Below are 21,281 nucleotides of genomic sequence, written 5' to 3' on the forward strand. Positions count from 1 at the left end.
TCTCCTGAACTCACAAGGATTTTTTTAAAGTAAAATGCCTGATATAAATTAAAAAAGAAAAAAAGGAGAAGAAAAAAAAAAAGAAAAAAGCACTCTCTCCCTCTTTCTTTTTCCTTCATGCATTATTATGGTGCTTTAACAGTAATCCACATATTTTGGGCAGGGTGAGGTGGGCTGCATATAGTGAATTTCAGTCTTGGTCATACTGCTTACTGTCACACATATCGTTGCAAACAAAAGGGAAAAGGAAGGGTAACATTTTTGTCTTCAGAATTACAATTACAAAGTCACACAAATGAGTATATGCTCTGGATTCACTGTAAGTTCTGTTTTAAGCCCTTAACCTGGAGTGTTATGCTTACAGCATAAGCAGAAAATAAAAAGGCAGAGTTAATCCTGAAAAGTGAAACCTAAGTGCAGCTTCTTGTAGCTATGTATTAGAAATACTGATGCAGAGATTTGTTAGGACTTGTCAATTGTTGAAAAGAACTGGCAAAATGTGAATACAGCAAACCTTATTTGAATTAAAAAATATATATATATATTTAATTTTATTTTTTTTTAGCAGTCTTTCAGTTCCAGCTGCAGTCCTACAGGTGGTAAAACTTCCCTATTTTCAGAGCATCCCTGGGAAGACCCTTGGAGTGAAGGAGGAGAAGCATAGGGGATGGTATGGCACTGAACAGAGCCTGGACATGCTGTATCTCTCAAAATACTGCACCAGGGAGCCCTGAAAGCTGCTGTAACCTACCTCAGGGAATGCTGTGTCAAAAAGAGAAATGGACTTTTTTCCAAAACTTCCTTGAATTCTAAAGCCAGCATTTAAGGAGATCCTAAGAAATAGCTACATAATGTGACTTTTTTTTTTTTCTTTTTTTTTGAATGCTTGTCTGAAAATACTGCCTGATATGCCTGGAGAGAACCTTGGAGTGCCAAAGGAAATATCTGTGTCATCGGCTTACTAAATGAATAGTCATCTCTATGGAAGCCAAAATGATTCAGGTGATCACCATTTATATCCTCCTCTTACTTCATTTAGGTTGGCTCACTTTGCCCACAGGAGATGGTGAAAAAGCCCCCTTCCATCACACTTGTTCTTCAAACAGACACCCAGGAGTCACCCACACCACCTGGTTCTGCAGAGGGCAGCATTAAGAGCGAGGGAGAGACATCATTTTTTTCCTGTCCAATGCTGCTCTCTGTTGAATGAAGCTGTAGGTGGCACATCACGTTTGCAGTATATATTGATTTACGATTTCAAAATGCTGAACAAACAACCCATTCTTCCAAGCAGACAGCAGCTAATGGCTCATCAGCCCCAATTTAATATGCAGGAAAAGTGGGAGGACAATGGTTGCACAATTAATCTGCTAGGCCACAGGGCATTAAGGATGCCATGTTCCACCACTCCACCTGTGCTGCTTGAAGCACCCAAGTGGAGGAGAAGAAAGAAACTCATCATCTCTTCTGTGCTGTTGCACTTCTGGGATTTGACACTTCCTGTGCACACATTCTGTCCTTTGAGTCGATGCACTGGCACTGAACTCCACATCTGGCTTGTGCTTTCTCTACAGCAGCTGAAATGCAGCTTCTCATCTTCCCAGGGAACTGATGCGTTGCAAGGAAACACTCAGTTGGATTGTTTTCTCTTCCTTCTTTCTTTGACGGTTTTGACTTTCCATGGGCTGCCCTTCTGTCAGACGTGTCTCCTTTCTGCTGGAGAACTTGGTGTCAAAATCAAACTGTACTGGGACAAAAATAAGACAATTGATTGAGGCCTAGAAAGACCAGGTACCATCAAACAAATATGTATAGAATTGACACAAGATGCTTTTTTCCTGCTCTAATAGACTCATACCCATGCTTTAATTGTACCCAAATGACCATCTGTTATGAAAAGAAGTGTGCTTGCTTCGCTGACATAATTCTTATTGGAGACTGGGAAAGCCTTGTACTGCTTTGGAAAGTCAAGATGCTAGGAACATTTATTTCATTTATAGTAATGCACTTTTAAAACATACCTTTAGGCAAACATTTGTGCATTTTAGTACAAATATTCATGGAGCACACATATTCTTGGTTGCATGCCCACATAGATAAGAGTTTGATACATACTCATTCTTAGTAACTTCCAAGGTTTTCTGCCTTTTCCCTTTGTCATTGATGAAAGCAGATATTTCTCAGTAAATATTGTGTTTGGGCACACCAACCTTTCAAGTTACTGCCTGAAAATGTGTGTTGAAGGAGTAAAGGATTGAGGAGAAAAAAAAGAAAGAAAAATGAAAGAAGCCTTTTTTCGATGATTAAAATTGATTTTTCTGTTTTTGTAACTCAAAACATGAATAGGTGAATGAATTCTACACAAAGCCAGCTTCATGTGGAGCCTGGGAAAAGGTGGTGAAAGTACTGGAAAAGTGTGCTCTGTAATCAAGTCTCCTAGAATTTAACATTTGTGAATTTGCATATAATTAAAAGGTAATGGAACATAACATTTCCTTAAGTTCCCATCTAAACTGAAACAGTAGAAAGTGTAATTTATTAAAAAGAGCATAAGCAACATTTTCCCTTCCTTTAATCAGACCTATGACAATCAGAAAAATCAAAAGTAAATCTAAACCACATGTGTATAATTCAAAACATAAACAGATTCTTTAGCTTATATACATACTGTGAGAAAATACTTGGGTAAATAGCATCACTGTGCTCCTGGGAAACAATGGCAGAGACATTGTATGACTGAATTTCCAGAGACTGACATTTCTTTACAGAGCCACACATAAAAATTTATTGTCTAAATCTTGCTCCAAAATCTATCATTGGGCATTTTGATCATGTTGAATTAATCCTTCTTTTTTTTCTTAATGAGTACTTCAGCAGTCATGAGAAGGAAGATTATTAAAAAAGCAGCTTTTATGTGTCCAAAAGCTCTTGGCATTTTTAGGTTAATTATTTAAATGTCATTAGAATTTAGAAATTCATAATTGAGGCTCAGATTGTGAATTTTGGCAAATACGCTACCATCAGAGTTCTAGACTGAAATGCAATGTGTGAAGCAGCCTTTGCTACTTAAAGTAACTGAAGAAATACTTGTCCTCTTCACCAGAAAAATAAGAGTTTTGACATGGAAAGCAAAACATTCTCTGAATAGCTTATTGAACTTTTCTGGAGGTCCTCTTGAGTTCATATTGCTGTTGACACTGAAGCATTTCATGGTTGGTCAGAATTTTCAGTCTTTACCTAACAGCTGGATGTCTATTACTAGCAAGAGTACCTATGTTACAATCATAATTTGGATGGAGCAGGTAAGAAACCCATCAACTGTGACTGAAATCAGATCAACAATAATAAAAATAAAAGAATAAAATCATGTTCCTTTGCAGTAATTTTTAGATTACAGATTCAGTCTCAGATCAGAAAAATCTTAAGAGCTGTAGAATTAAAGCAAAAAGTGATTTTTATTTCTTGGAATAATTGAACCCATTAGATATATTACAAAAAGTATACTGATGTTTCTGGCCCTGTTTTTGAGATAGAAGAAACACAAATAAACACATACGTAATAGAGAGTATTCAGAAAGCCTTACTCAACTATGAAAGAAATGTTGAATTTCATCTTTCTCAGGGGATCTAAGTTCATTTTTAACCAGTAACTACTGCACTGTATAAACTGATTATATTGCTGTTGAAGACAGTAAAGACTTGACACAGAAAGGAAATAAAGCACAGGTAGGTCTATTGTTCTCACCCTGACTAATTGCATGTTTAAAATTAGACATTCATTAAAAAGCCCTTAATTGAAGTACAGAGGGAAGAGGATTAGTTCCTAAAAAAACTGTCATTATTCATTGCTGTGTGTTTAAGGAAAGCTTCTTTCCTGGCTCTGCATCCTGCGTGGTAGGTCAGAGAAGATAAATTCTTATTGCGAGCACAGTGGCTTCAGCTCATGGAAGCTTACAACATGGCAACAGCATTTATTTCCTTTCGTAGTAAATTAATATAACTCCCATCATAAAAAAACTATCTGTCAGAGACCAGAACTCCTAGGAAACCTCATGCAGAGACTGAGTATGTTCTCTATATACTTTTTTATTTCCTTAGTATTAGCTAAAGGAAATACAATGAAATTAATGTAAAACTCAAGAAACTCCGTGTTGTACACAATCAAACACTGATAGAGGCTGAGTTGCTGACATGCAAGGTCATAGCAGCTGTGCTAAGTCTTGGCTTATCCCCAAGGTTGCCCTGACATTCCTGGTGTTACTTATAATTTTGGAAGTTAAGGGCAGATTTATTTACTTAATAGGAGGCTCAATCTATCGCTCTAGAGCTACCTTACTGGAAAAGCTGGTGTATATCAAAGGTTCATGTTTATGAAAATATAAGGCAATCAAAATAAATCTAAAAGAAAACTCACTGAGAACTTTGAGAGGTACCGGTAAAGAACAACATACTTCTTTTGGCTAGATATTCATTGTAGATTTAGATGAAGAACATGATTTCGTCCAACATTTTTGTGGTTAATTTGCTGCCAGGATGTTTATATGAAGTAAATAGCTGGAATTGGAAATTTGATTCTCTGCTTACCGGTAATATCTCTAATCTGAAAAGCATTTCATGAGTTTAACTCAGAACCTGGCTTATGTGCATCTAGGATTTCACATTCACTCCAATTAATTTCATAATTTTCTCATGGTTCTGGTCATACGTTGCCATATGTCTCTTTCACACAAATGCAAAGGAAAAAAGGAAAAGAGGTTATAAAATATCATTACCCAAATACTTATTTTTCTTCAGCTTTTCAGAACAATTGTATTACCTAGAAGACTTTACTGCACAAACTCTTTTGATTGAATTTAGTCAATAAAAACCGTTTGAGAAAAGCAGATTCCAGTTTTTAAAACCATATTAATTGAACTCTAGACCAAGCACCTGTAATCTGGATGAGAACAGGAAATTAGGATACAAATGGTTATTATATTTATTTTCTCTTCGGCCATTCCCATCAACATTGGTAACTGATTCTGGCACTTCTTTACTTGAATGTGGCTGTCCATTGACGTGAACATTCTGCTTTCTTTCCCTTTAAATGTAGGCAGCTTTCAGAAGGAGCAGTTTAATTTACCAGATTACTAGAGGAAGCCCTAAGAGAGCAGAAGTTCATCCTACATGAGAGTAAAAATCATGTTCATATAGCATTTGCCTCATGCTTTAGGCATATGCCAGCAAAGCTGCTAAACTGCAGATGCTGAGCATCAAACTCGCAGAGTGGATATTCTACAAGGATGCAAGGAAAAAAGGATAATTTGTAGCTATCAATAAAGGCTTTAAGTCTTTCTTATAGAAGAGAGCTACTAAATCACAACCATGCAATTGCAATCTCAAGCCATATGATTTCCAACCTGTCACAGTCTTACCATTTTGATGGCATTTTCATCTTTGCAAAGGTCAGAAATCTGAAATAGAGTACCATTATCTTGTAATGAGTATTGAGAGATGTGGATCCTTTATGTGTCTGCATAGTTTGTTATTAGAAACACTACTGTGGACAAAATCTTAATTGTTTGCGTAAAATGCTAATCTTATTTTTTCTTTAAGAGAAAAAGTATTTGTCAAAAAGTACACCTTTGATACCTTATGTATCAAAAACTCACATTTTTAATTCTTAAGAGCTGGAGAAGTTTTCATAATGGCACACCACTGTTAATCAGAAGGTCTATTCTGTACTTCATGGAATAAAGCCAAGGTAAAATCACGTTTCACCTGAAAGGCAAGGCAAATGAGCTCTTTTGTTTATTATCTACTTCAAGTTTTTTTTTTTTCCAAAGAATATTTGAATTTTCTCTCTTACACTACACTAAGACACTGCTGGAACGTACGCTGCCCTCTGCTGGAAGGAATACATTTGGCCTTTTCATGAAAAAAACAGCGCAGTGAGTAAGGGCCTGTGTTTCTAGACCCCCAAACTGGGTGTTCCTCCTTGGCAAAGCCTGCAAGCAGTTTGCACGGTCTGTGTATCCACAGGCAGATGTTTGATTGCTATCTGTCTCCAGCACAAATAAACATTGAATTTTACAAAAGTAAATGAACATTGAATTCAAGAAAGTAAAAACTAGAAGATTGTATGGTTAAGTACCCCAAAGTTAGGAAATGCCAGAGGTAAAGTTTCAAATGGAAATGTGACTCTAATCCCATGCGTGTATGCATTTACAGGGCAGATTTTAATTATATGGGGGAAAACCTAATTATTTATTCTACATAATTTGGAGATGTTCTTCAATTCAGGTAGCTTTCAGTTTGGTTAGCCATATGTAGGAATTTGCCTGAATCTATTCTTTACATTAAACTCCCCAAAGGTGCTTGCTTGCTTTTTGTTATTGAAACCAGCCCATCCATAAACATCAGATGCAAAACAAACTCATTCGTAAGCAGGCTGAAAACACAAATCTGAATTGCTGAAATAGTCTCATTTTTAATTAATAAATTATTTAGTAGAATAAAACATTTAGCCACCACTTACTATCAAGACAAATAACTACCCATAAATAGAATTTTGCATAAGCAAAGGGCAATTAAATCAGGACAAGCCTCATTGTGTAACCACCTGTCTACCTACAGTGAATGAAGGATGAATTAAAAACATTTGCACAAACATAAATGGTTAAAGGAAAACAAGCAAATGTCTCTATCATGCTATCTCTTTCAAAAAAAAAAAAATAGGAAATAAAGCAGCACTGATTAAACTTTTACTGTATATGAAATTTTCTCCATGTTTCTGACTGATACAGGTTTTCTCTGGAAACTGCTATGAAAAAAAGGCTGATAAAACAGACTGGGTAACAAACAGTATACAGAAGGGAAAGTCTTCCTTTATTTCTTAGTTCTGGTTTTGATTTAGCTTGCATGACAGATCTGGAAACCACTTCTCCTATTCTGAATTCATTCTGAGGAACGGAGGGGAAAATGAAAATTAAAGAACTTACTTGCTTCAATTTGAGGTAGTCTGATTAATCTTTATTTACGGATAAACAATGAAAAATAGACAAACATGCTGCTGTGTTCAAGGTCATACATATCCTGTAGATGACACAGATATCAGATCTATTTTTAAAATCATGTACATGTATTAAGTGTGCCGTTCTACAATCAGACACCTGAAGTTAGGCAAAAGCTACACACAAAGGCATAGCTTTGTTTAAAATCATAACCCAGACACAATCCAGTCATTCAAGTTTTAATCAGAAACCAGAGTTGTAGTTCATTTGCAGCTGATTTTTGTCAGACTAAATTTCATTTTACAGAGCGTTTCAGTAACACGAGCAAACCCCTGGCACCAGGAATTTGGTACAGACCAGAGAAGCCCTTTCCCTGTGTTACCTGGAGGCAGCACAGTGTTCAACAAGTCTCTTGGATCCAAGCAGATGTGGTGGAAAATGAAATTAAATTGATTTTTTTTTTTTTTTTTCCTGGGGCTGGTGGTTTTGCATTGCTCTGGAGCAGAAATGCTAATAAAGCAGCAATAGACACAGCCGTGTTTTGCTGCGGAGAAGTCAGAGTACAGAGCGTACACACAGAGCATGTTCACAGAACCCAGGCCTGGGGACGTGCCTAAGCCAGTGCTAGCAGCACAGCTGGGTAGTGTGGCATGCGTGCTTAAAGGCCTCCATCAAAGACCTTTACGGTTCGTTCTCATAATTTAAACCCATGAAGGAAAACAAAACCGTCCTGACTTCCCTTACTGAGGGAAGTTCCTGATCTGAGTACATCTGTCTGACATGTGCCTATCCCTTCTTCCAGGTCCCGCAGCTTTCCAGCAAACAAGCCACAAAGCTGTTTCCCACTCATTCAGACAGGAAAATCCAGCAGTACAAGAATATATTTTTCTTTCCCTTCAGCTGAACCTCTGCCCATCTTCATGTCGTGGGCCTTGCTTTAATAGAGGGATTCTTCCCTGTGTATTTAAACATATAGGAAAAAGGAAACTGTCCAGAAGTACACAGTGATCTCATTGCTGTATCACTTTTCCCACTAGCCTATTTTGGACTCCAGGGTAGGATCCTGGGGCTTAGAGCCACTCGAGAAGCTGACTGACCTTCTGTTCTCTCCCTTGGTTCACAGTACTGTGCAAATGAATCAAGAAACCTGCAGATGTTTCGGGTAACATAATATTTGACTGTTAACAAATGCGGTGTTGCCTTCATTAGCGATTTCTTCCTCGATTCTGTGACACACAGTGGAATGCCGTGGCAGCTGATGAAGGGAAACTATCTCAGTCTTAAATCTAGATGAAATTACTGTTACTTTGTGTGCATACAGAACTAGCATGAAAATTAAGTTTTAAAAGAAAGAACAACAAAAACAAAGACAAAAACCACTCAATCTAACTAGAAATGACTGTGGAAGGAATGTTTGAAAAAGAAATTTTAATTTCCAGAACCAATTTAAAACTTCAGTGGCCGAAGCCAGCGAAGAGAGTCTTGTGAAATCATTTGTCCCATGATAACACCTCAGAAGTGCTGACGTGTGGAATAATAAATAACATTTCTCACATTTCTTTCTTACCATACAAGAAAAATGCATTACTTTCTAGAAGTTTGGAGAGAGGAAGAATTATTCTTGCTTGTGTCCTTCTATTCTTCTGCGAATAAGTTATTAAGGAAAGCTATGTTAAAGAAATGAGTTTCAGTATAAAAATGTCGTCTTCTATAATCACGAGGAATAGGATAGGGAAGGAGGAAAGCAATAAATTGCCAGGTCTTCATTCAGCTACATGAAAATTATGTTTTTCTATTGGTTCATTGCTTGTATATTCCAATTAAATGCAGCTTTTACGAGACTTCTGCAAAAGAAGAATCTCCCTACCCAGTAATTTGAGCTGGTTTAAGGGAAGTTCTGAATTCTAAACCAAAAATCTTCCAATTGACTTGGAAACTTGCACAGACAGCAGAACACCAGGCTGGTGAGCTCTTTGCAGTCTGTGTTGCTAGGGAGACCAGGAGCTGATTTTGGAGAGCAATGTAAGTACATTTATATAATAAGGAGTTGCAAGTTTCAGTGCCACAAGTGTACAGCTTTCTCTGGTAAAATGTACTGGAAATAGTAGAGAGGTATAGGTTTTTTTTTTTGTTTTTTTTTTTTTTCTGTTGTTGCTTTTTGCACTTTCCTCCACTCTACCCCTCCTTTCCCCATTGCCACCTGGAATATATCTGGGAGAATTAGAGGAATGTTTGAGACAACATTTTTCATTTATTTATATTTATTTATTTTGGTCTCATGCTATCTGGATAATCAATAGCATTGGAGTAGTCAAAAGATTCTGAAGATTAAGAACAGATTTAACCTAAACCACACCAATACAAAATACTGGCTGGAGGCTGTACACTGCCTCAGCTTCATTTGTGGGAACTGTAAACAGCTGACGGGCAGTAGCCAGCTGTCCACTGAGAAATTGTAGCTGTGAATCATGACCGTGCCTTCTTCCTTACCCATCACACAAAGAAGTAGGGCTGCTGGAGGCAGAAAAGCTGCACCATGTGTTGCGTAGCTGAAACACTTTTTTGCCTATCCTTAATTCTCAGGCACATAGAATGATCATGGCATTCAAGATAAAACCAACTTTCCCAAAGATCTCATGCCTGGTTCAGTTTTACGTAGTTCTTTCCATCTCAGATGTATGCATTAACAACATACTGAAAGAGCTCTACTTTTCACATTTGTTTAATGGGGGATGTAGTTTTGTAGATTATACTACTTCATTGCCTCTTTGATAACGAAAGCCCTAACATATTAACAACTACTCCCGTTAATAATTTCAACACAGCTTTGTAAATAAATGACAAGAATCATGGATTTCTCTTTTTCGTTTGACATTTCACATGGAAAGACACAGACGTGTTTGTATACTGTGAAACATGTTTGTACATTTGTTGAATATTCACTTTTACCACCACATTCATAGAATCATAGAATCATTCAAGTTAGAAGGGACTTTTAAAGGTCATCCAGTCCAACTCCCCTGCAATGAGCAGGGACACCTACAGCTAGATGTTGTCTCACCAGTTTTATAGTTACATCAAGACTAGAATACTTAGTGAAGGAAAGTAATTTGAAGAAATATATTTTGCATTTAGTTCTAAGAATTGCTGGCATTTTGGGACTATAAAACTGTCACTACAAGAGATTCTGTGATCACTGATTTCACTCTGGAACACCAGTAGTCATACAAATTGTTTGTTAAAAATAAAGGTTTCTGAGGAACAAAAAAAAAAGAAAAAGAAAAAAAAAAGAAAAAAAAAAAAAAGAGTTAACAATAATTGGGAAAGCTTTTCAAAGAACATATCTTGGTGTATTATGAGGGCTGCTCCAAAATTAATGCCTCATATTTTTATGATGTTAGACATCAGAGGCTTTTGGTGGTAAGGCAGTAGAGGTTGAACCTTCCCACCAATATCCCATTACATTTTGTTTCTGTTTGACAGATAGTCTGACAAACTGGCTTCTGACATGAAAGTGCACACATATGAATCAAAGGTGTCGCTGGAATGAGTTGCACCCACTGACATTCACTGATGCTTACCGACTGCTTATGGAGACCAAACAGTGGATGTGAGTACATCGAGGTGGCAGGTGGTGTGTGGCATCAGCAACAGTGGGTCACCTCTGCTGGTGCAGATTGTTACAGGTGTGGCATGCAGTCTTTTTCACCTCTGGCAATGGTGATTATGTTGAAAAGTAGTGTTTTGTAGCTGAGAATTTGCTCTATGAAATGGTGTTTTTGTGCTTTTTGTGTCTGTTGTAGTTGCCATAGAAATAAATAGGAGGCATTATTATAAGACCTATATGGTAATTTCTCTTTCTGTCACAATGTGACAGAAAGACTGTTCACCTTCTGGGTGATTCAAGGCTCCCTATAATCATGTTACGAAGGGGAAGGAGATAATCTTGTAGCCTTTGACTCTAACAGTAATAAAATAATTGCTCTTCTGTGTGCTGTCCCATCCTGAGGTACAGAAGGGCAACAGTCCCAGAACAAGTTGTATCTAGAACTCCAGAGAGCTGCCTGGTTGCTACTAGGAACTCTCTCACTGGGACTACTGAAGTTCTAAAAGACTATGCTTAAGGAGGGAGACGTGTCCCTAATGTGATAATTCCACATTACATCATTATCTGCCACTTGCTATGATAACCTACACTTTTTAAGTCTTCAAAACAGGATGCCCTGAAGAGTGAATTCTGAGGATTCCATATGATGAGATTTAGCTTCTAAATGTTCTTCCAAAGGTCTGAATTTGTAGAACGATTTAGAGACTAGCGATTTAGAGACTTGCTTTCTTTCCAGTTCTTTGTTCAGAGATGTTCCTCCATCAGAAGAATAGTTTAGCCCAACTCATATGAAATAAGTTGCTGTGAATCATAGCACCATCTTGAAGACCTTTGGTAATACGGGGAACATAAATGAAAGAACTTTTATTTGACAGTAAGCCCTGGCCATTGTAAAATCCAAGAGGAAAGCATTAACATTAGAAAAGAGGTCTCTTGTGTGCTGAAAAGCATAAACAAAACTTTCCTAGAGCTAGTGAAAAAATAGTGGCCAAAATTCAACTTCTATATACTGTGATAAAATCTTCTTAAATATAAATTGATGTTTAAATGGTCCTTATTTTTTACTCCTTTTTTGCTGTGGAAGAAAAAGATTTTTTTCCAAGTTTATTGTGTAAACCCAGCGTATATTTCTTATCATGTTCCACAGGGAATTGTTCCCTTCTCCAAGGGCAAACTCAACTTTTTGATTGCAGAGTGGAAAAAGGCAGTAAGAGAAATACAGCCTGGGAAAACTCTGAGAGGAAAAATCTTCCGACATTACAGCATGGTGCTGACTCAACACTGAGATCTGGAGGAAAAAGAAAGGAAGAATCATTCCCAAGAATGCAGAGAAGACTTCAGTGTTTATTTCAACCCGCAGAGTCACTGCCATCTACTAGGGTTTTGGAGAAAGGACAGTCATCCTGCAAGAAACACTGGTTAGGATTGATTTCTTTCAGACTTCTCTCATCCAGCGTTTCTGATATTGAGTCTGATGTCATGACTTCCCAAGTCATCTTGTCCCACTGCATTTGCTTTTGTACAAACAAGTAACAAGTAGCATTAGAGTTTGGAGTTTTTCATAGCTTACTTGCAAGCGTGAAAGGAAGACAGCACTGTGATTCTGCTTCATGATTTTGACAAATTCAGTGTGCAGACAGGAAAGAGTCACACAGGTACCAAACAACTACTGTCAGGAATGACAGGATCAATATGTCCTCTGTGTTCTGCTAGCATATTTGTTATTAAACTGCTCTTCATGTGATAAGGATAAAAGGATTAGAAGAATGGAAAACAATGACACTAAGCAGTTCACAGAGCTGCAGCATCAAATGGTGCATATCGTAGACTCTACTGAAGACTGCCTAACATTGAAAGGCTTGAAATTCGTAATTAGGACTAATTTATCACTACGGTGATCAAAGACATTTTTGAGATTCAGTGTCACAAATAGCAATGTTATAGTGGCTGGATGGACCTTGGAAATAGCAATAATACATATTTTTTTCTCCATGTTGGTGGTAACTGCCAAGGCAGCATGTGGGAAAGCATGTTTAGACTCCATTATTGTTATCAAAAAGCATGGAATTCTTTGCTTTCTTCTACCTTGAAAACTAAGAATGAGAATTAATAGAGAGGAACACATGGACTTCAGTCTCAATTTTTTCTGGATGAAGGATGAAAGGAACAGGTGACTACATAGACTTCCCCATGTGAGACGAGTCATATCTCTTTACCTATATCACATTTGAAACTGCACAGGTGAATGCATAATACATGCCCAGCTACAAGAACAATAAGCCTCACTTTCCAGGAGAAGTTCTAGGGAACAGAAAACAATGGTGCAAAATAAAAGGACAACCAATACAAAGAAAGGTGAGAAATCTTGACATCCCATTTCCCAGTGGGAAAACTATATCCTTATTAAGGTGTGCAGATTTACAAGGGGAGAAGCCAGACAAACTGAACATATTATAATATTAGAGGAGACTGTAGTTTGTAACTACAACCCTACAGATACTGCCAAGTATCTGCTCTTGAGCACTAACAACAATATATAAACATTAATGATTTCAAGATTGATGCAAAAGAATTCTTGAATATTGCAAAAGAAATCTTGAATATGAATATGAATATTTTCCACTAAAGTATTTGGTTGTCTAAGATTTAGTATGTGTGTGTGATCAAGCAATTAAGCTTACAAGCATTCTATTCCAATGGACTATCAGCCTAAGTTTTAAGAGATTCCAGATTTGTATTTGCTTCTTCAGGTAAAAAAAATAAATAAATAAGAAAAAGGATTGATTAACTTTTATTAGTTCTTTATTTTCAACAAGTACTCCTTTTTTCATTCCAGTGAAACCATAGGCAAAAACACTAAAATTTCAGTATGAATTGCTGAATTTCAATCAATTTGTATATGTCAGTTAAGTAGACAAATTTAGTCATTAGGTCATCATTACCAAGTGAACTCAAAGATACTGTGCAGCAGACAAGAATGAGTATGTACAACACTTTGACAGGTTTCTGAAGAAGCGTATGAGAAAAGATTTCATCCCTTCTGTTCAACTCGACTTTTAATTCAGTGGTAATAGCAGTCAGATCACTTGCAGCCTCAGCCTAGCAAATTGTTTCCTCCTAATGAAAGTAAAGGAACAAATCCTTGTAAAATGACTAATTTGTCCACAGATAGGTATTCTACTAAGTTCTGTCATGAAGGAGCCCTATGTGTTTTTTCATAGCACTTTCAAACTGGTCCTAAAATCCTAAAATGACAAAAAAACATTCCTCATCTTCTGGAAGGGACTAAATGTTGCTTTTACAAGTCATTTTTGTCTGAAGTAGTTACTCCACAGAGAAGTCTGCTTTATCTAGATTGTCTTTTCACCAGACAAGCTTCAAGTGAAAATAAAAGTTCAAGAAAAGCAAAAGGTAAAGGTCTCAAGTTCAGTTACAATTTGAATATCTGGAGTTCATCCAAGACCATTATAAGTTTGTTCTTTTTTTCCACTTTACTAAGAACAGACTCTTACTCCTCTTTCTCTTTTCTGGCATTATCGTTGCATAGAAATATGGCTGCTGAATCTACATCATAATGACTGTGATGACTTCACTTCTCCTATCCTATCTTTCAGAATAAGCTAGTAATGGGAGTCTCACCTTTAGGTAATTAGTGAGTATATGATGTGGATGGAATCACGCACAGTGTGAATGCATATGGATGAGTAACAAAGAGAAAGAAAAGTTACTTCCAATAAATGTAGCTTTTCTGCTACATTTTACCCAAGGTTGGACAAAATGAATGTCAAAGGCAAAAAGATGCTTGTTGAAAGAGAAGTAGACTAGGGAACCACCTGCAGAAACTGGCAAGGTCACAATAGAAGTGTGAAAGTAAAATATTAATCAGCTGGAATGGAAATCCCAAGGTAACACAAGAAACAAGGACACAAAAGGTACTATGTGGTAAGAGCTCAGCAAAACCTTCATTTTGCTTTATAGAGCTGGGGAAAGGAATTATAAAATTGAATAACTAAAAAAGCATCCCTCTCCCAAAAGCTATGAATAAAATAATATACAAAAAGGTGTGGCTTTTGGAAAAATGTTTTGCTTCACTGGTAAAGTATTTTGATTTCACAGAGTAGCTGAGATGATGTAAGGGAAATGAATCCACAGGGGACAAAGTCCACATATCAAAGCCAAAAATGGAGATAGGCTCAAGCCTCTACTACATGAAAATTCATTACAAAGTGAATATATGTTCACATTATATAGACAATAATAACGTAGAAGTGTATGATTACTCTGTATGATGACCCATTTGATGAGGCTTATGGAGCATCTTTGATTTGACAGATAAAATATATCTATTTATGATTAACTTTCAGCAAAACTTAAAAGTCTGAGTGCTGAAGTCTGTTCTAAAAATGACATATACTTTAGAAAGAGTCTTGGTAGATATTTCTTAATCCAAATATTGTTAACTACATTCTTCCTTGTATAAAATTAAAAATGCTGTTAATTTCGATCTCTGGCATTAATTGCTTCTTGCTCAGTAGGCATCACCACACAACTGTATCCACTCATTTTTTGATAACTTGACCCCATTCAGGCTGGGGGCAGCCCAGAGCACTGATTAAAAAACCTCAAATTAAGTAACTTAATGAGAAAAGTAGGCGGCATTGGCAAGAGTTTTCTTTCACAATAACCCACATAGAAATTTGATTTCATTTTTACACCAAGCTTTCAAAATCCAGATTATTCAAAACTAAAAAAAAGATCTTGAAGCAGGCTTATTCAATCACTCAGGACCACAATTCACAAGGATCACTGGTGAAATACAAAGCTGAAAGACATTCGAGTTCAAGATGAGAGAGATGAAAGAGCAAAACCACTTTTATTTATCCCACTGCAATTGCTCTTCACTATACCTAAAATGTCATTTGCTTTGATTTTACACATTTGAAGCCCAGAAATGATCCAGAGAAAGAAACAAATCTTTCATTTTCATGGTTTCACAACTATGGAATAACTAGAACAGTTTTTTTTTTTTTTGGACTATTTTTAAGAATCTAGCTATAATTATATATTTCCACTATATGCCTGACTATCTGAAAATTTTTAACCAAAAGACTTTCAATGTACCTTAAGAAAACCATCTGGAGAACAAACTAGTCCACACCATGCTTTATCTAGCAAATGCATTGTATTATATTATTTCAGTGTGAGGTTATGCAGTAAAAAAAATAAATCTTATTCAGTTATTTAAAAGCTCAAAAATCCTGTATGTGACATTGACAGACCTGAAAAATACTCCTTTCCTGCAACCCCATTAAGGAGGTAGGAGATATTTCAGAGCACTGGTCTTGTTCTTGTGATTATACTGTGTCGCGTTATTGATCAAACCAGCTTTATCTTGTGTTCATAGCTAGAACTTGCTCATAAAGTTGCTGCTGTTCTCTGGTGAGTTGCCACTGCCTACTTTGTCAAGCAGAGTTGAGCTGGAGGTTAGCAATCTTTTAAAATTTAGTATTTCACTTCTAGCTTCACTTCTATTTTTTAGTATCTTGAGCTCACTAGAAATCTTACAAGTATTTTTTTTCCCACTGGCAAATGTTTCAGAAACAAGTTGTTTCATGCAAAGATAAGAATTCCAAAAGAAGAAAAATGAAATGCTTTCTCTTTTCATAAATCTATTTAAGTTCTTATTTTCAAGATTTATATCATTTATATCAAACCACAAAAACTGAAAAGTGAATTCAATTTTAGAGAAAGTAAATGACTTTATCAATCAAATATTTTGCACAATTTTTCTTCAGAGGAAATTCTGAATTTCATTTCTTTCATTCTATAGAGGAGTGAAACATTGTGAAAATCCTTCTAAAAATCCACTTTGTTCCTAAGTCACATAGACCTCCCATTTTACATGCATCACGCATACATTTTTCATTAAAGCTTTTATAACCGATGCAGTCAGTTTATATTTATTAATTCTCCCCAAAGAAAGTCTTTTTTGCTGACTTTGAAATATCAAATTTTTTACCTACGAAAATTTTCTGAATGTATTTTTAAAGTTATGAAGAAAATTCATCATTCCTACAAGCTCCATGTTTCAAGATAAAGTGTTTAAACTTTAAAATTTTAAATTTTGACATCTTAGAGAAAAATATTCCTTACCATTGTAGTCTTAGCTCTACTTGCAAAACATAATGTAACAGTCATGCAATCACTAATATCTACAACAATGCAATCAGACCTGAGAAATATCAGTAGCAGATATGCTGGTGGGCTGTGATGGCACTGAGCCTTGAATACAAGTATGGCTGCTCTGGTGCAGATTATGAATGGAGTGGTAAAGCAATGCAGTGCCAAGCAGCATCAGTTTTGTACTGGCTGTCTTTCAGGAGTTTAATCACAAAATGAAAGAAACATTTCTATGGATTAGAGACAGTCAAACTAATGAAGGGATGGATTATGCATTGTTGAGACCACACAAGCACAGGGAGAATAGCTTGTAAAAGAGAGAAGGCAAGGATCTTCCATCTAAGGAAACACACATTTGTTTTCAAAAACATGAAGGTTGTACAGTCTCAATTATCAAACTTACACAGTTCAAGTGTCTACTGTACTGAAGAATCTGAGCTTTTCATTTGATAATTTACTTCATTACTCACAAACAGAATCTGGGTCTTCATCTGTACCTTCAGTATTTTCCCCTACAAATTCTTGGTCAGAAAACAATGAGAAGTTGGATAAAAATGTGAGATCATGTTTCACAGAATGGTTTGGAAGGGACCATTGAAATCATCTAGTTCCAACCCCCCTGCTACAGTCAGGGACTTCCACTAGACCAGGTTGCTCAAAGCCCTCTGGGCCCTGTCACAGCAGTTCAATTGAGGATATTTGGATAAATAACCTGACTTAAGGGCTTTATGACTAAATCAGAGTGCAAAAATAATCATAGACTTAGGTGAGAATTGTAACAGCATCACAGCATCTTTTAGCTCTGCCCTTGCTACTGCAATTTCACCAATTTGTTGAATATTTATACCAGAGTAAGCTCTACAACAGTCTTACAGCATCAGATGTTTTTGAAGACTCAGATAGGTTTATTTAAACTTCTTTTTTACTGCCAAAACTAATGTCAGTTTATTTCAGATAGTGAAGGATAGCAAAAATGCATAACAATGAGAGAAGAACTTGTGAGATAGGAGTGGCTCCCCAGCAGCACAAACTGTGCATACAAAGCAGGCATATGTTGTTCCTGTAATTCCTGTTATTGATAATTCCAGCTCAGAGCAGTCTCTCTCAGCTGAATTATGAAAAAAGCAGCAGTCAGGTAGCTTGACAGACATTGACAAGAACATGTGTGCACACTCTGTTGGTTCATGCATATGAGCCAGCACACGCACGTGTGTACAAAGGTGGATGTTTTCTTCACCACATCAGGAAAGGGATCTGAGCTGGTAACAGCATTGTCACAGCTCGCAGCCAAGCAGCATGCTGACCAGCCTGCTTGAGCTAGCCCTGCTGAAGGCAGAGCTGCCAGGCTCCTGCTGTGCTTCAGGGCTTGGTTATGAAGGAGTCAGCCCCACTGCTTATCCTTATCCTGGTTTGAGAGAACACAAAAGGAAAGGCTTCTCCACTCTTCACTTGTCTTTGTACCTTAGCAAGGAGACAACATGTATTTTTTGTTTGTGACTTTATGTATTCTAAATATAAAATACTTTGAATTTTATGCTTGTAAATCACAGTTAAATCCCCCCAACCTAAATCAATGCTTTCATTAACTCAAACATGAAAGACAGGTTCTTACAATTTCATTAATTACGGTAGATTAGAACCTATTTTAGATCTACAATTAGTCCAGTATTCCACTCAGTAGGACACCAGACACCAGCACTGCACAGCTGGACTCCTGGTGGTATCACTGTCATTGGTAAGTGCTCCTGCTTTGTTGTGCATCCACCATCCAACAAGTACATGTTTCTATCATCCTGTGTTCAGTGCTGTTATCATTAAAACTTAGCAATGTTTTTGTGACTAAATGATGGTATTATTTCTCTGAAGAGGTTACCACTGAGATGTTAAACATACTTTTATTCCTTGCTGCAATCACCTTTTAGCACATTTTGTGCATGTTGCAGAGTGGCTGTGAGAGTCTCACAACCATCTCCCAACCAGATCTGAGTGTTACAAATACAGTGTGCGGTTTGGAGCATCTCTGGAGAGCTCTGACTCATATCTGCTGGAAGCATTTGGCCCACCATATTTGCAGACTGTTAACTGAAGGCACCTGGTATTTTAGACAACTGAAAGAAAAACCAAAGAATAGTAATGCAACAGGGAAATGCATAGCCCCTTCCTACTACTGGTTTTGGTCCATGAATTATATGATCTAACGATGTATTAATGCACTTTGTATGTTTTGCAACACAGCTGTCTGCTCACACCATGCACCATACAATTGCAGGAGATATTAACAAAGCTGTCTACATGCAGAGCAGCATACCATCATGTTTTTTTTTTTTTAAAAAGTACTAATAAATATAGAAAAATATGGGAGGTGACTGGAAATAAATAAGAAAAAAAACAAAAATTAATCATCTTTTTGCTTCCTAAATTGGAGATACTAGCGGTTCTCAATTTTTCACATGCATGCATATAAAGACTTCTAGTTTACCCTGTATTTTACTCATCAAAATCTCAGTTCATTCTGAAGTTTAGTCCTTCTTCTTCTGGGACCAGATGGATTTTTTTTCTTTTTCATTGGAAGGAACCGGGGCTGAGTCAACTGGTTTCAGTGGCTTTTTGTTCTTTTCTAGTGTTGTCTGGAAGCAATTTTCTCAAGCTTTGTAATTTATTTGTCATCTTCCTCAAAATCCCCACAAAAGAGAGAATGAGAGCCTTTCTTTGAAATTAAAAACAAACAGAAGAAACCTTGACATTTGATTTTTGTACATATCTTTCATATCCTGAGTATAATAAATACATGTTTCAAGTACAGATGCCTGGAAAATTGAAGAAAAAGAAATCATGACTGAAGTGATGTCTTATGCAGAATAGAAGCACAGAGTTGGCATCTTCAGGGATTCAGCTATATATTAGATATGAACACAAGCCCCTACTATGCTTTAGTATTGTAAAATCTAGTATGTAAGAGGATAGAGTGTATCCCAGTCTTTAATCCTAACCTTTAAGGGTTTTTTCTGTGCAGTCTTTCCAACAAAACAACTCTACAATAAGCATCAAATCCAATAACAATGTCCTTTCTTACAAACGCCATTTTCTTCTGTTTCACTTTTTCTCCCCCTCACTCTAGGTAAAGAGGTTAATGGCCTAAGCAACAAGATTAAAGTTTTGGCAATATAAAGACAAAGCAAGACAGGAAACAACCTATGAAAAGCTGGAGTTTTATTAAAAATAATACATGAAATACTTGTCTTCAGTTGTTACATTTCTTATTTTTTGGTATCACTCATTTCTTCTCCTAATTACATAGCAAATGCTTCTGCTGAACCAGAGCTGTGGCAGGATATAAAACTGGTTCTGAAAAGTCATAGATTCTATATCATCCTAGAAAAATTATTAAAATCTTCAGCTGCACCTGGAATCTAGCAAGCATGTTTGTGAGAATTCAGCTTGACCTGTATTCTGCCAAAATGCAGTATTTTAGTATCAGGTGTTACATTCTGTCCTGATATCGTTTCTAGATTGATTTAAAGTTCAATCCCTCATAATGCATGCATACAATCTAATGTCATAATGGAAATAGCATGTCTTACAGTGGCCTGGTTTATGTTCAAAATAGATTGATGCCGTTTGAGAGCCAAATATGGGGAACAGCTTCCCTTAGCAGCACTAGAATGTGATTTTGGAGCAAGTTGGCATCAACACTACAGTCAGTAGTTTGTAAACATGAGTTATGAAAAACAAATATCTAATAAGAGGAGCAAGTATGATCTCTACATATATCTAATTACATCTTATAGGTTATCTAGATTACCTCAGACTTACTGGACTGAATGCTAGCTTGCTAGCTAATATGTAAAATTTGTTTTCAGACACAATCACTCTCAAATGACACAAACAAATAAGAGCACTGAACTTTTTCACTGCTACCTTAAATCCTGTTCCAGACAGTCTTAGATAGGACAATTCTTACGAATTAAGCCAATTACACATAAAGATATTCTGCAGGTCTTAGAATAACTACAGCCTTGAGCCACTTCACTGCTTCATACTGCCTTCATCACTGAAAACATACAACAGCAACAAGCTGCATATTTTCCCCTTAAAACCATGCACATTCTCAAAATTTTCTCCATTATCCAAGCTCAAATATTCTTGTCTCTAAAAAAAAAAAATAAATAATCATTTTTATAATGGAAACTTTGGCAGATCTTTATTGCAGAATTTACATATCTGACAACATAAAAGCCTATCAATCTCTTACTGTTACATGTCATATAGTCCTTTTCATGAAGGAATCAAGAAGCGTTTAGGATGCCTACCTACACTCCTCCTACTGGAATCTTCTTTTAGATCTCCTACCTTTTGTGGTTAGGAACTTTATTCTAACTTCCAACCTAAGTTTGATTATGCCAAGCTTAACAGTTATTCACTTCTTCTGGTATAACTGCACCTCTTCAGCACATATGTAGAGAACAGAAGGCTCCACTTAGCTAAACTAAACAAAACAAGCT

The 21,281-nt window shown here is 36.6% G+C and overlaps 1 long non-coding RNA gene across 1 annotated transcript in view; it reads right to left on the minus strand.

The window, feature by feature from the left end:
• Positions 1–624: 624 nt before the first annotated feature.
• Positions 625–21,281, minus strand: part of LOC149919036 (uncharacterized) — a 64,506-nt gene continuing 43,849 nt past the window's right edge. Inside the window, exon 4 of the long non-coding RNA XR_016464729.1 lies at positions 625–1,747. This is a non-coding gene — a long non-coding RNA (uncharacterized LOC149919036). The remainder of the gene's footprint in view (positions 1,748–21,281) is intronic.

Source organism: Phasianus colchicus, chromosome 2 (genome assembly GCF_987193195.1).
Source record: "Phasianus colchicus chromosome 2, bPhaCol1.hap1.1, whole genome shotgun sequence".
In the NCBI taxonomy this organism is placed as follows: Eukaryota; Metazoa; Chordata; class Aves; order Galliformes; family Phasianidae; genus Phasianus; species Phasianus colchicus.